The following is a 16,077-nucleotide window of genomic DNA, read 5'->3' as shown; positions in this document are numbered from 1 at the left end:
ACACCCAAAAGAAAGACCAAAGAGGAGAAGTTTCTCTGAATGTCTCAGACCCAGGGAAATTCTGGGGAGCTGATGCTGCCAGAGAGAGGAAGCCTACTTTACTGGGGACTTTTGGCATTTCAAGGAAACTCTCCACAGTACCCGAAACAAGTGGTTTGAGTATGACTCTCCACCACGCTGAAAAATGCCACCCCTCACACAAAATGCGAGGGCAGAGGAGGTATACCAGTCAGTGATGGAGAGCACTTGCCTAGACCCAGAGCCAAAGTTTCCTTCCTTTTCCCACCAACTGCCATTGGAGAGGTGAAGGATGATAAGCTTTATTCACAGGCACATGTGAAAGTGGATGAGGTCTGTGTGGCCCTGGAATAGGATTTGGCCCAATCTGCACACCACCCAGGAGGATCTCCCACAGGGAAGTGCACCTTTCCCATTGGGCAGTGACTGGTATGGAGGATGCACGCCATCCCGCTGCAGGCAGGGACCAAAAAGGAGAGAAGTGGAAGGCAAGAGCCTGAAGGGTCTCTAGTAGAAGTGCATGGGGTAGTTCTTGGGAAAGAAACAGATGTCAAGCCAGTATCACAGTGAGCCTTTTTCCTGCCCTACCAAGGCTGCAGAAAGAGGATGCATTTTTTGGTTTGCTTTGGACATAGTCTTCACAATAAATTGCAGAGTTAGGTAAGCTCAGTTACAACATTGTGAGAGGTACGTGAAAGGTGGAGGTGTTGGGGAGCTAGTGAGGACCAGTAAAGATAAATAACAACAAGAACAAACAAAAACATGACTAGTTAGGGGAAAAAAAGTGAGGATGCTGTCAGGTGCTTTCACATCTCTATGCATGTTATGCCAGGCTCCTGTGCTCTGTCAACCCTACAGCATCTCCATCTTCCTCCACACTCCTTCCTCATGCTCACTCCCTCATCCAGCCAAGCACAGTGATCCTCCAGTCAGCATGATCTGCAGCTCACACTGGGCAATTGGCCAGAGACATAAAACACCCTAAACACTTTGCATCTACTTCCTATCACCACAGGAATACAGCAACAGAGCAGGTTACTGTGTGTGTCAGTGACAAGTGAATCAACAGCCCCCTGAGCCAGCATGTGCCCAGAACAGTAACAGCCAGATGCACCTATGGTCCCCAGCAAGCTGCATCCAGCAAACCTCATCTGTCAAACACAATCGAGAGCTAGATGGACAAAATACAGCAGTGCTGCATCCATGGAAAATTACAGCTAAGAAATAGGCTGCTATGGCGACAGAACATTGTTTCAATCCAAGTACTTTAAAAAGATCTTTCTTTCAGGGAAATATTTTTCAGAATATGCAGATGATCACAGGCAATGGCTAACTTTGGAAGGCTGCTTCTAGTAACCAATATAGTCCCTGTTTGGAAAAAACAGCTAAGCTTTTGGTCAGTTGAAGTGTCTGGATGTTGACTTGAGAAAAGCTGATAATGTAAGAGCAAACATACTATAGCAGAAAGTATCTGACTCACTGAAAACAGAAATTAGTTACATCTAATCCATACTCCTGTAATTTCTTTCAGCCAGTGCCCAAAGGAGCTCTACAAAAATATTCCTGTCTGCACAGACAACAAGGGTCAGGTCACATTCCCCTCCACAGCAACCTGATCCTGGGGAATGGGACCTCAGCCCTGCAAGGGACACCTGGAGCAAAGTCCCTGCAACAGGCACCTCAGGAGGGAGTCTACAGAGAGTTTCAAAACAGGGAGGATCCACACAGCCTGGAAAGGGACACTTGACTCCCAGCGCTCTGGAGAGGCCACAGGGACAATCTCTCCACACAGGGACAATATATTTGTGGCAAGAAAGGACCTGATGTCTCTCTTCAACTTATTCCCTTACCTGTTCCTCCTTGTGAACATATTTTCACAAAATAGTGTTCCTTATACATAGCCCAAGAGCTTCTCTGCAATGGGGCTGCTTTTTCCAGTCTCTCATCACTGTAGTAGTGATCACTCAATGTCATGTGGCTGCTCAGCACTGCACAGCTTTCTCCCCAAAGCCATCTTAAGCTCGAGGAGCTGTTGATAAAGGTGAACAGGCTAGTTCAGAAATTAAGGATTTCTGAGTATTGCCTCCTGATTATTCAGTCCTAAATCAGAACAAAAATAATTGCACTTAGGAATGGGACTTTTTCCACAGTTTTATCCTCACAACATGGCACCACTCATCTCTGGCCACACAGGGTCACTCATGGCCTGGCAGTGGCAGGCAGCTAACAGCAAGGGGCAGGAAATGATGTCTCCCACAAGCCACACATGGTGACCCAGAAGCAGAAAGACATGGCCTGGCCTTTGGAATCCCCAGCTTGTTACCACAGGAAAACAGCTTTTGTTCACAAGAGTATATCCACCTTTTGCCTTTCCACCTATTGCTCCACTTGTATTTCTAGGTTGTTACAGCTCTGACCACCTGTTTGCTTTGTGTAACATAACAACAATTCTGCTATTTTAATCAAATTGACAGAAACCTGGAGCATTTTTTCCCTTCTAGCCACTTTTTTTATTAGCATAACAGGCCAAAAGTACCATAAATTACTCCAAATGGAGGTTTTTTTTGACATTTGAGCTGTTGCAACTTTCAGTACACACAGAAAAAAGTCAAGAAAGCAATCAAATATGGAGAGCAAGCGCTGGGGTTTTGCTGGAGGACTTCTGCTGCCCACAGTTGCCGTCTGGTGTGCTGCAGTCCCCTTCAGAGCAGAAGTTATAATGAGAGGGGCTTCTCTCTGCAAGTCCTGAGGCTGGGATGAGAAGAGCTGGTTTGGAGCCACAGATTACATCACTGGAGCTATGGGACACCCCACACTCTTCATGCGCAGGGAACTAAATTAATTACGATGTGACCTGCACAACACCACTGCTGATGGTGCCTACCTTCACTTTTCTCTTATCAACAGAATGATACGAAGCTGCAGTCAAAAACATTTAACAATAATGCTTATAGAAAAGGAACAAGGATCTCCCACACTGTCAGACTGCTTTATTTCTCAGTAGGTGTAGGTTTAGAATTCAGTTTTCTTCAGCATTCAAATAGGCTTTTCCAATATAAAGCATTTTCTTCATCACAATCAACTAAGTCTTACTAAACATGCAGTGAATTGTGGCTGGTCTACTAAAGGCAGCACCTATAAAATGATATTAAAATAGTAACTGCCTCTAAAGGGGAAATCTGAGGCATATAAGGGCAAGACATGTGGAATGAATTTAAAGCACCGTTTTCCAATCCCTGTCTCTTATAAATATTAACAATATTCCTATGAGAATGTTGAAAAACTACAGTGCACAAGAGATCAGCTCAGATTTCACATCAAAAGCCCAAACAAAAAAGCTAAGTGGCCTGGGCAGTCATCAGGGAAAGACCAACTGCACAAGCAAGAGTGCATTAGAGTTTTTACAGCCCAGGTGTTGACGTAAATTAGAGTAACTTGAATAGCTGTCATTAGAGGAGCAATCAAAGACTGATCAGCCTGGAGTGTGGGAAAAACAAAACAAAAGCCAGCCCCAGATCTGCCTAATGTAAGGGAGCCTGCTCCACCAGAGACAGAACCACCACCTCAGAGCCAGGGTACTGTCAATAAAAGCCTTGGTTCAGTGCAGCAAGACCCATAAATCAGTTTTGTGAGAAACAGGCAACCCAGCCTGGTAGAGATTTTAATTAAAAAAAAAAAAAAGTAATTTTCCATTCTTAAAGTTAATTTCAAAAGATTTGAGGCCGCAAAGTGATGAGAAACCGCCACTAGACTGGGTAGAGATGGAGAGCCTGAATTTATTCTCACTAGAGTTCATGGAAAGGCTTAGGCCAGTTTTCAGAGGAGACTGGAAAAGACTCATAGTACCTTCTGATTTTGCTGAAGCATTTGAACTTTTTGAGGTCAGACTTAGAGATTAAGAAGAGTGCATCCCATGAAGTCCCTTTATGTTTTGTCCTGTGTAGGGATTTTCACTGTAGCCTGGGGTTTGGTATCATTTGTGAGGCACCAAATTGTATTTGCATGTAAGTAATGAATTTGAGAATTGCCACAGTCAGCAAGCAAGGCCGGCACCGACTCCCACAACACCATCCTTTGGATCAGGAAGGCTGGTGGAGCAAGGACTACTGCCATAGATTGCACAGAGATGCCATGCCTTGTGTTCAGCACTGCTGGTACACTGCTTCATGAACCTGGGGAGAACAACCAGCAGGACAGGCTGTCATCTGCCTCCAAGGACCCCAACCGATTGAAAAGCTCCCCATACCTTACCCTCTGTGCCCTGCTCACAAACCACAAACTGAACAGAAACTCACTCCGCATCTTACTAACTGACTAGGTACTAAATGAGAACTCATTCTGCATATCCTTTGTACCCCTGCTCACAAACCTTCTCTGACCTTCACTTCAAAAAGCTGCAAAATAGCATTTGATTTCCCATTAACAGGCTTATTTAGGTAATGTAGCCAGGAAAAGTTAAGTTCTTTGCAGACTCTGCTGGGATGCTACAAACTAGTAAAATTTACAGGTAATTATGTTGCAAGTTACTTTTTTACAATGCATATTGCCTAAGGAATTAGTACAAATTTACAATAAAGCAACTGAAAATTTTCAGTTTATTGACTTATAAATGAATATAGACAAAATATACCATTTCTTTGCATACTTTTAGTTTTACCAAGGTAGATATTTTATCTTAGATCCTCCTCTGAGAACAGCTACAAAATTAAACTCTCTCTTGCAAATTTTACATGATAGCTTACAGTAATTAATTACTATCACTTTCAAACCCCCAAAATGCTAACATACATGAAGCTGGGCAATGTATGCTGGGCACCTGCACACAAAGAAGCTGGACAACAAAGCATCCATCTTCATAAACATCCACAGAAACTCTCAGTATCCATTTTTCCTTGCTTGGAAAAGAGCCTCTGCCCTCTGAGGCTTGGCCTGCTCTGTAGTTCATGCTGTGTCTCGGAAAGATTTCAGATGGGCTGCTATGGTTTCAGTAACTATTTTTAAAGGTTTTGGGCAATACAAAAACATCTCTACATCTCTTCTCTCTGGAAGAGACTTTAAAATAAGGATGAAAATAATAAAGGAAAGGGAAAAGAGGGGACAAAAAGTAATCTGAAGCAAAGAGAGGGTTTTCTTGAGCAAACAACCCCTCCCCAAACTCTAGGACTTCAATCACCCCTTTTTCACATTGGAGCCAATCTTAGCTCATCCCAAACTACTCAAGACACTGTGGCCAAAAGTTCTAAATGGTTCTACATGGTCTGTTCTAAATGGTCTACAAATGGTCCATAAAACTTCAGAAATTGCATCCAAAGCAATGAAAAAACCCAACCAGAAGATAAGCCTAGGATAAGAGATTAATTTTAATCTTAGATATTTTACCATACACATCATGGTTTGAAAAGGATCAATTCAAAAACAATAAAGAAAAGCAGTAATATTACTGAAAACACATTATTGCACATATGAAATTACATGAACATCTGATATCCTGGCAGTACTGGCAAATGATGCATTGTTCTAATCCATATTAAAAACAAAGCCAAAATGTTCCTGCACCACCCAATTATCTGCCCAGTTGGAATCCAGCAATAAACTTCTCCTGCAACTTCAGAGGTATAGATAGATGCAGCAATATATTACTGCTATTAAAAAATGTTCAATGAGACAACACAAAAACTACCTTTACATGGGTTGTACAAAATTAACAGACCATATGACTATTAAGGAACCATAAAGTAAAGCAGACTGAAGGTTGCCATCTCTGCATTGCTTGGTACTTTGCATCATATATAAAAATCTACTAAATCTGACCATCATTTTCTCTCTTTTAAAAAACATAGATTTTATACTGACATTAGTTTTGTTGTAGAACAAGAAAACTAGAACAAGAAAAGCTTAATTTTAAGAGGCTAATTTTTGTATTAAAAATAAAATGAAACAAAAAAAAAACCCAACAAACCCCACCTGTCCTTATAGCTGATAGGAGCTGCCCTGGTTTCATTCAAGACCTAAGAAGTCTTCTTAGACTTAGAGGAAGATATGACCCAAAAGCAGTAATGACAATCTCTATGATAAATTATGAAGGCTGCCTGTTTAAGTTCTAGGGCTAAAGCAGACTAGAGGCAGGGACAATAAAGATTCATCTTTTCCTCTTGAGTACTGAGCTGCTGAATCCATCATATCTCTTATTCTGAGCTGACCAGCAATTCCCTGCCTCAAACACCGGTTACTGGACAAAAAGAGCTGCTACCTAATGGAAATATGTATAGACACCTTGCAGAGGATCTCCTGCTCTAGACTCACTCCTTGGAAAGGGCAGCCCCAAAGCAAATTAGTGGCCTGCTGAGTGCCCTGCAGAAGGTCAGCTGCAACCCAGGAGCTTTTGGAACTTGTGGACTGGTGTTTAGATATCCCCAGGCAAGGAGTCTGACGCCCTGGTGGCTGCTTGCTCAGATTCCCATCCGCAGCTGAAGCAGTGGAAGGACAAACCTGAAACTCTTTCTCCTCTGTTTGCATTTAGTTTGTCTTTTTGCAAACCAGTCAAAATCTAACCCACAGCACAGTGAACACCTCTTCATAGGTTACAGGAGAGACCTTAGCCTTCAGCATCTGAGTTTGCATGTGTGCAGTCACCAGCAATACTCATGTGCTGTTCCTATCACCGGCAATTTCCATTTGGTCCAATCTGGAAAACATCCTGAGTAATACAAGGATGAATTTTTCTGTTAAGTATTTCCAACACTGCGTTTTGCCAAGAAAAAAATGTCAAAAGTCACTTGGAAAAGAAAGCTACAGCTAAGAGACATTTCAATTATTTCATAAATAAACTGCCAAAATGCAAAGAACAAAATCCAGGCAATATTAATATTCTTTGTATTTATATCATTATAAGCCAAGCTGAGATCAAAGTATTGACCAACCACAATTACACTTTGTTTCATTTACTAGAACAGAGCTATAATAAAAATTTTATTTACGATAGCTTTGTAAAGCCATTTTTACATAAATCCTTCCATCTGCCTTTGCAGCAGGACTTGCTATTTATGCAATACATACATTTATGAAATATAGACGAGATAACATTGAATTGGAGGTTTCAGATTATACACCTGGGCCTTTAGCTGAATTCTCAGTGATATTGAGACCATGAAATTTGCACATATGCATCTGAGTACACAGCACACATCTGCAGCAAGTGATGCCAATTTAAACACCTACAGTAAGGGCGCACAGTTAAGTTGTCTGTGACTAATCTAAGGTTTCATCATTCAACTGGAAGCCCTATAAGATAGCTTCTCAAGATTTCATTTATGAAATAGGCTTCTCTACTTGTTTTGGCAATTATCTAATAGATGGAAAGATACCAGCTCTGTTTTTCATCAGTCTGGTTCCTTCAAACTCTAAGCAATTCTAATGTTACATGAAAGACAATGCAAAGCACTAAAATTTGTGTGCGTTTAATAATGTGGGGTTTGGGTTAAAAAAAAAAAAAAAAAGAGAAAAAGAGAAAGGGAAACTATTTTTATGTCTTGTCAATCTTGAAGAGATTTTGATCTTAATGTATTGACATGGCTGATGTAGCATAGGGCTCTCTGACTGATGCTGATGCTGCCCCAATTATCCCCTGGTCCCATGAGGGACATGGGCAAATTGGTGCTGCTCCAGCTGGGACTGGGAGGACACAGATGCAGGCTGGCAAGAGGGCACACAGTCCTGCAAAGGGCTCTAGTTTAAAACATGGCACAAATCAAACAAAAATAATCCAAGGACAGCAAATTGAAAACGCCCTTCTGCTTTCCTCCCCATCTCCAATTACAGGAGTCTTTGCTCCACTTTATTTCTCTTTGGAAACAACTTTTTACAGCTGCACATGGCAAGTACTTAGCTAGTAAGCAAAGAGGAGAAGCTGGAAAGAATGATTATTAATGGATTCTGCCAAAAATATAGTCAGGGCAAAATCCTTCACAGCTTAGGACACAAACTAGTTGATCTCCCCTGGCACAAAGAGGGGGTATGTCCTGGACTGCCTTCCTGAGAGAGAAAACAGCAGAGCTGCATTGCCTACTGCAGCTACCCAGGATGGAAACGCACAGCACCCCTCCACTTACTACTTATGAAGCTGGCTCAGTCAACACATGTTAAAAGTGTTTCCCAAGTCAGGGTGAGTAAAATCCAAGAGGTTCCAATCAGTTATCTGCATTTTATTTTAAATATTTCTATCTCTGTTTTTTGTGCCCTTCAGCAATGAAATGTTTCCATGCAGCAAGTGTAGCCAAAGGCAGTGTGCCATGTGGGTGCCTGCCCCAGAGAGCATGGGTTTACCAGGGGGCTCAGGCCACTGCCGTGACAGCCCATGTGAGGCCACACCTAGTGACTGAATAGGTCAGGCCCAGGCAGATGTGCCAGGAAGGTGAATATGCCAAGAGGGACAAATCCACATTTTGCCTGAACTCGGTAGGAGCCACAAGCCATAGCCTGAGGAGAGATAAGGTGCCTCATCCAGCTGCTGTAGGGCCAGCAGTGGCTCCTGGCTCGTGCCAGTGTTTTGGAAGCGGTGCCCAGCCAGCATGGCATCTCCGTGTCAGCTGGCAGCTCTGAGGCAGCCTGCCACTCAGGTGGCACAGGAACTCACTGGGACCCAGGCAACAGCTGGGTTTGGAGGTTATTGCCCTCCATTCAACATAGCAGGTCTAGCTGAGCTCCTGCTGGTATTCCAAATGCAGGTTTATTGCATGAGAGTAGTAATTTAGTGTAGTTCAAGCTAAAAAAAAAAAGCATGTATGACACACCACTGCCATGAAAACATACCCACAAAACCAAAAGCAGCCACATACCATCATTCAGTACTTGCATTTCCTCTTTAGAACATTCAACAAATCCTCTTGCTCCAGAGAACAGCTGTAATTTGGCCTTGCTAGTGCCAGTCTACCAGCAGTTCAGAAGAAAATAAACTGGTCCCTGCAGGCTGTGGTGCTCAGTGCAGGTGTCCTGAAACAGCAGGTTTCGGAGGATGGCCACCCATTTCCTCTTGTATTTATTTGTAATGAGACTGGCTGTCACAGTTGTCTAACCCTAGCTAAAGTTATCATCACATCTGTTGAATCCTGTAAATATGGCTAAACCCCTGATCAAACTGGTTGAACGATTTGGTTAGCTTGCAGGGGTAAAACCAAACTTTATTTTAAATAATTTTGAAGGCTTAATTTAGCACATGGCAGACTGACCTATAAGTCCTAACATCTTTGCTTTCAAAACCAGAATTGGTAATTAGATGGAGAGTTAAGAGCCACTTCAAATCTGAGGCCACAAGCTTCCAGATAAAAAGCAAATTTTTTCCAAACTCAGAGAGCTGTAGTATCTGGATCAAACTCACAGCTGAAAGGAAGCTTTGTATTGATTTTATCAGATCATAAGACATTATTACTCTCATGAAGCCTACTTTCTCTTTTAAACTGCAGTCCTGATGACTGGCAGGGATCATTGTTTTCTTCCACATCTGCCAAGGCCCTTATGAGCAGGCAGGCTCACAGCAGGCTGGGTCACAGGGAATGCCAGTCCAGGCACCCCCACACAGAGAAATAGCACTGCTTCTGCACAGAGAGGGTAGAGCAAAGTCTCAACTCTGCAGCCAAATGCTTCTTCAGGTGAGCCTTGATCCATCAAAACTTGCTATTAGAGAATGCTGTGCACCGCAGACCAAGCTGGTTTTGTGCAGCCAGCATGAATTTGAAGTTTGCCATTAGTACCAGACTTCTGAGATCTGTGATACAAATGAGCATTTTCCTGGCTTCCCACAACTGTTCAGGTGAGAAAGCAGCAGGACCTGCCTTTCCAGGTCCCCCTCTTACACCAGTAGCAGACCTGGTCATTACCCTGCCAGCTGCTAACGATAACTCAATACTTCCCCACACTGCAGAGTATAATGCACTCATTTTATCTGTTTACTTCCAAGAGAAATATCTCCTCAGGAAACTCAGAAACAGCATTTTCCATTCCCCCCCTGAAAAGTGGAGTATGAAATATACTGTATCATCCTTATGGAAATGCTTATTGCATTTAAAATAATTATTCAGCTTTCATAAATAACCAGAAAAATTCAAAGTCACTATCAACAAGGAGACTGAAATACAGAACAACAGACAGCAGGGCTGGAAGAGGGCATCTACCCTTCCCCTGAGTCACCATGGATTATATCATTCCTGGCATTACTCATCTCTTTTTTTCTCTAAAAATCTCCACAGATGGAAAATCTGCAATATCCCTCAGTCATCTATCTTGTTATCCTAACAGCTAATGAAGCTTTTCCCAGTACTTCATTTAGACCTGCATTTGCTGTGATTTCATTTATTATTTTTCATACTATTTACAAGTGATACATAGAAGAATTTATTCCTTTCCTCTTCACTGGTATTTGAAAACCGGTTACACATCTCTTTGAACTTCTCCACTTCAGGCTAAGCAATCATATTTCCTCCAGTCTTTCCTCACAGGTGGTATTTGTGCTGTCATCATTACTGCTGCTCCTGGGACCTTCCATAGTCTGATATATGTGAAATGGGTGGGAGTGACAAGTGTAAGTTTGTAAATGCCAGTTTTAAAATACTCATATTTTCCTTTTCCTCACGTCTCCCTTCTTAGAACAGACCATCCCTTCCTACCCAAACAGATATGTTTGGCTACTGACCACACAATAGTATCACCTTTTTTGGTCCTGTGGAATAATCATCCAAACTAGTCTTTGCACCACCCCTCATCCAGAAGAGCTGTGTATCCATGAGTGAAGTGAGACATTTATCTGTTCCTGGGGCTAGCTCTTCCCTCTCACATCTCCCAAACCTAGCACCCAGATTTCTGCAGACTGTGGTTTCCAAAGCAAGCACACTGCTGAAACTACACCAAAGCATCAACCCACGTGGACCAGCTACAGACTTAATATAGAAGAAACCCTAAATGGTTTTATGCTCATGTCTACAGAGAACCAAAATCCCAAATGACTCTGGGACCCTCCCAGCATCAGTTTCTACATGGCCCACTAACCATATGGAAGACACAGTTGGAGTTTACAACACAGAGCATTTGAGATAGGAAATATTTGATCTGCTGGACTGCACCAGCTGTAGATCAGTACACTGCAGCCTATCTACAGCACATTCTGATGGAGCCTCTGCTGCAATGAGAAAAAAATTAAACTAAAAATCAAATTAAAAAATAATTGAACTAAAATTGAAAAAAGTAAACTCACTGTTCTTTCTTTCTTACTAACCATGTGTTACAGTGAACCTTCTCCTACTATACCTGTTTATTAGCACAAAATTGTAAACATTGCAGGCTTCACTGTGCAGTTTTCAAGTATAATGTCATCTGCTCTAAATCAGGACCACTTCAGTTTCACTGTGCCTGGTCATATCCATACCTTAGGTCTCCTGACTTACTTGCCAAGCCTTAAATCCCTTCACTGTTAGTCTTGTACTACTGAAATGGGGAAAAAACCCAAAACAATCCCAAACAGAAAATAATTCATTGCACATGTTAAAAGCTTATGGATTTGGCATAAAATCTGATGTGACCTAAGGTACATAAATCTGACATTAGGAAAGGTGTGGCACATCAAAGCATGCTTGTAAACTGGCACTGCCATTAATCCTGCCCTGGAGAAGAATGGCTCCTGTATCGTCACACTGCAACCTAAGGCATGAGATGGCTCTGTGGCTTCCAACCCTTACAGGCCAGGAATGACAGCCAGCAGATGCACTCCCTGCACTGTGCTCACTCCCTGACTCCCACCCACTCCCTCCCCTCAGTGCCAACCCCACAGGCTCTGTACCTGGTCACCAGCAGGAGATGCTTGCATAGAATAGGAGGTCTGGTCAATTCAGTCCAGAATACACTTTCTGAAGTTAATTAAATTGCAGTAACATTTCCCGGGTTGCATAATCCTGCAGGGAAGAAAGGAAAAGAACTATTAATTGTGAACCATTTGAGATCACAGAGTCTGAGCATGTGTCCATTATGTATTTCCTCACATAAGTAGAAATTCTGTATAAGAAAGTGGCAGCATATTGTAAAGAGCCCCCCTCCTTCTAAAGAGGAATCAGAACAGGAAAACACACTGGCTGGGCTCTCCATATCTCTCCCTGAGGCCAAAGGACCTAGTTTGTTCTCAAGCAAATTTAAGACAATTCTTCCAACTTCAGCATAACATACATAATAAAAGCCAACATAAACGGTGGAAGGAGAACAGAAAGGCATAAAAAACCACGGATGTGATGGTAAGACTGAACAGAGTTATCCACTACAACAGCTGCCCCTCGTAAGAGACATGGTTCAACAACAAGCTATGTAATTAGGAGGTTTCTGTAGTTTAGGCTAGAGAAAAACACATGCAAAAGCTGAAACAAATGTGTGGGGTGAAGAAAAGGAGAGGTAACAGCCTGGAAGATGTGACAGGTGTGCTGCAAATAATGTCCTTGCAAAAAATACACTTGACCATTTGATACTGATATATTTACTATTTGAACCAACAAAATAAAATCTTTAAAAATCCAGTAATTTTAAAATAAAATGTAAGAACAGTAGCCATTCAACATTTTACAGATTTACTTCTATTTAGAAATCGGTCTCAGGACCCCAGTCCCTCACAGCCATGCAGCCCTTGCATATGCTATGTGGTGAAATGAAACCCGCAAGGGGATTCTGCAATAAACTCTCTGAAGCTGGCCTACGCAGTTCCAGTTTGCATTAGCTAGTGTTGCAAATCTCCTACTTTTTCCCTTGCAGAGAGTAGAATAACTCTGTGCTATGGATCCAAGAGCACAGTGGACACAAGTTCAACAGTACAATGCAGCCACGTAGTTTTTGGGGAGTAAAATAAGCCAGTGACTGAGGTGACATTGAGTGGTTTATTCTATTTATTTGCAGAATTAAAGATTTTTTAATCGTGCTTTCATCTAACTTGGAAGCTCCCTCAAATCAATAAACTTCTGTATTAGCACTGTTGAAGGGAAAGAAACAAGCAAGCAATTTAAAAAAGCATATAGAAAGATCAATTTTTCTTCCATAGATGATATATGCACAAACACATGTACACAGTCTCTCCTCCTGAAATGCAGCAAAAGAGTAGCCTTTTTTTCCTGAGCACAGAATTTGTCCCCATCTGGTTCCATTTTTTATTATTTTCACTTTTTGGTTTCCTTCTCTCTCATTCCAATGCATATTTAATTCATTTTGTTTAGTCTGTACTCTTTATTCCCTTTCCTCTTTTTGCAGATTTCCTTTTTAATTTGTTAGAGGAAGAAACATTCTTTCCCTGGTTTTCATAACACAAGCTGCTGGAAAGAGCCCATTCAAAAACCCCCCTCTTCAACAACTCTCCTGCTCTTTCATCCTGGTTGCCTATGTTCACTCCTGGTAGCAGAGTAGAACTGTTAGGGTTTATTTACTTAGGAATGTGTATCAGTTTGTTTTTTAATTCCATTTCAAATACCTGGCACAAGCCACTGCATGCAGGCTGAAATATATTATTTATGAGCCATTATATTTAGCTTAAAACAACTCCTAATCTATTTGAGATGAGCCGCTATAAGACAGGATTAGGCTGAAATGAAAATGTCTGCAGTGGGATTTTACTAAATTGCTTTTAAATCACATTCCTAGTTAAACAGTGCTCCAGTGAAGGCTATAAACCCTAATACATTAGAAAGGCTGATTTGGGGCAGAACCTTGGCTTTCTGAAAACTTGCTGATTTTACAGAAGCAGGGGAGCCCAGCTAAGGCCAAAGCCTTCTCTGCATATAAAGCCCCAAAGCTCGAAATAGGAGAGCAAAGCTCGGCAAGGCTGAACCACAGAGCTGTTTAACTGCCCAGGAGCAGGGCCCTGCTATTCCCAGCTTGGCAAGAGCCTCCGTGCCCCGCAGCAGGGCCAGGTGCAGCATCCAACTGCATGTGCAGGAGGTGGCAGCAGCCCGGTCTGCAGAGAGCCACTGCGTTCATCTCACACAGATGTTTCTACACTGAGAGCAGGATGGATGCACTTGGTGGTACGAGGAGGGAGAAAGAGCTGTGCCACTTAATCTGGTTTTCTACATGACCAGAGAAATATTTTAAAAATATTTGGAAAGAAGTAGGGGCAACTTTAGGGCTTCTTGCCTGACGCTCAAATCTCCGATTTTAATGCCTGGCACGGCCTTGTTACAGCACTGTCATCCCCAGCAGCTGCATTTTGCGTGAGCTTGCTGCCACTATCCCTGTCCAGGCCCCTCTGCCTCACAAGCTGTGAGCCTGGGCAAGCAGGGGGGGTCTCTGCAGAGCAAACACCTTGGCCTCCAGCCACCACTGCTGGAGCTGGCTGTGGGGCCATCACCTCCCCTCCTCATGCTCTCCCAGCACCACGTGGACCCCACGCTCAGATTTAGTTTTAGTTCAGGTTCTGTGCACTTACTACTGTATTATACATTTTATCATCCTGAAGGTTGTTACCTTCGTAACTTTCATTAAACTTTGCATTTAGGATTTGTAATTAACCACAATTGCCTATCTGTGCAGGAGTACAAAACATACATCCCATTAGAGTCTCCCTCTGAGAGCTCCCAAATTCTCTGGCACCAACCTAGCTTCATTTCATTCCTGATGCAATGTGCTCCCAATTCGAAACCCCCCAGCACAGAAAAGTCATGATGCAACTTCTCAACAGAAATCACCAGGAATGAGAGAACACCTTAACAAGAAACTAGGCCAGTAAAATCAAAGCGAGGAGCTATACCCAAGGATACTTGGTACAGCCAAAACAAACTAAATGAAGCTTTCACTACAGTCAATGATTTTAACCTCTACTTGGAAAAGTGCTTTCAGGTATTAACACTGAACACATCTATTAAAAATCCAGGCCTTTAACTTATTTTATGGAAGTCTTAACAAGATGGAGAACATTTCATTCACACTTCTAATGTGATTGAGGTCCACACTGCTGTTGTACTGCAAGGCAATCTCCAAGCTTCACACAACCCAAGCTAACCCACAGATGAGCTTCCTATTTTTGCCCTGTAGAGAAATATTTTTGCCCTCCTCTGAAATCCCACGCTGCCTGCTGCCACACAGACCACTCCTTATCCGCTGCTGCCAAAAATCACTGAAAATACATGTGCAGAACCCCTGCAGGACAGCTAAAGAGATGTTTTAAGAGAACTAACCTGTGCTATTGGAATCCGTTGGAGGTCACCCAGTTCTGAACTTCCCCAGCAGCTCCAGTCCCGTTTCCTGTAGAGGAGCATGTGACACACACTTCCTCACCGCACCTTGCTAGAGTCGCTTTGCTTACGTTTTAACATCAGATGAAACAACTGACTGTCCCTCACAACATGTTAAAGAAATTTCTGATCTAATGTTGAACCACTGACATTTCTGCATAGCCAGAAAGCCCTCCTCTACTGCCTTCTGAGTCACTCCATGTTTCAATGGACCTTTTTGTACTATATATTAATACCAAATGCTGAATATGATTCTGCCACAGTATGCTCAGTGTCCCTCCCCCCTTTCTTTTAAAGGGGAAACAAATGCAGCAGTGGAGAACGTAATTACACTGCAGGCGTGGGAAATTTCAGTTCAAGGGTGTTTGTTTACCAGATGTTCAGAGTGGTAGTGAATTGATGAATTCAAACAGATGCAGTTATCAGCAATTTTCAGAAATGCTTTCATTTGAATACAGTAAACCAAAGTTTGAATCCTATGAAAAGTAGTTTATGTCTTCAGAAGAGCAGAGATTCTCTCATTTGTAGCAGTGTGAATCCAGATTTTGTTATCTAGTACTGGGCACACATGTCTGAACACATGTCACAAAAGGAAGGACAGTAAAGTTGCGGATTAGAGTACTAGGCTTACAGGACTAGTCATTAGGTGGTGCTTGACCAAAATTTTTTTTTTTAAAGAAACATGAATTTTGGAAAGGCACTCTAACCCTAAGTACACCACCAGCAGAATACTGACACAGTCTGGAGATAAGGCTTGAAGACTACCACATCACAGTAGAGGCAGAATGGTCACACCAGAGTCAGCAAGGAGCTGGTG

At 42.4% G+C, this 16,077-nt stretch overlaps 1 protein-coding gene across 2 annotated transcripts in view; it reads right to left on the bottom strand.

Annotated features, from left to right (window-relative positions):
- WIPF1 (WAS/WASL interacting protein family member 1) overlaps positions 1-16,077 on the bottom strand; it is a 53,854-nt gene that overhangs the window by 22,018 nt on the left and 15,759 nt on the right. For both annotated transcript variants that reach the window (XM_086897759.1, XM_086897760.1), the window contains exon 2: positions 11,843-11,954. The gene's annotated coding sequence lies outside the window, so the exon portion shown is untranslated. The remainder of the gene's footprint in view (positions 1-11,842; positions 11,955-16,077) is intronic.

This window comes from Cyanistes caeruleus, chromosome 7, assembly GCF_971803275.1.
Source record: "Cyanistes caeruleus chromosome 7, bCyaCae1.hap1.1, whole genome shotgun sequence".
Taxonomy (NCBI): domain Eukaryota; kingdom Metazoa; phylum Chordata; class Aves; order Passeriformes; family Paridae; genus Cyanistes; species Cyanistes caeruleus.
Note: the sequence above shows the minus strand (reverse complement) of the source record. Positions and strands in the feature narration are given on the sequence as shown.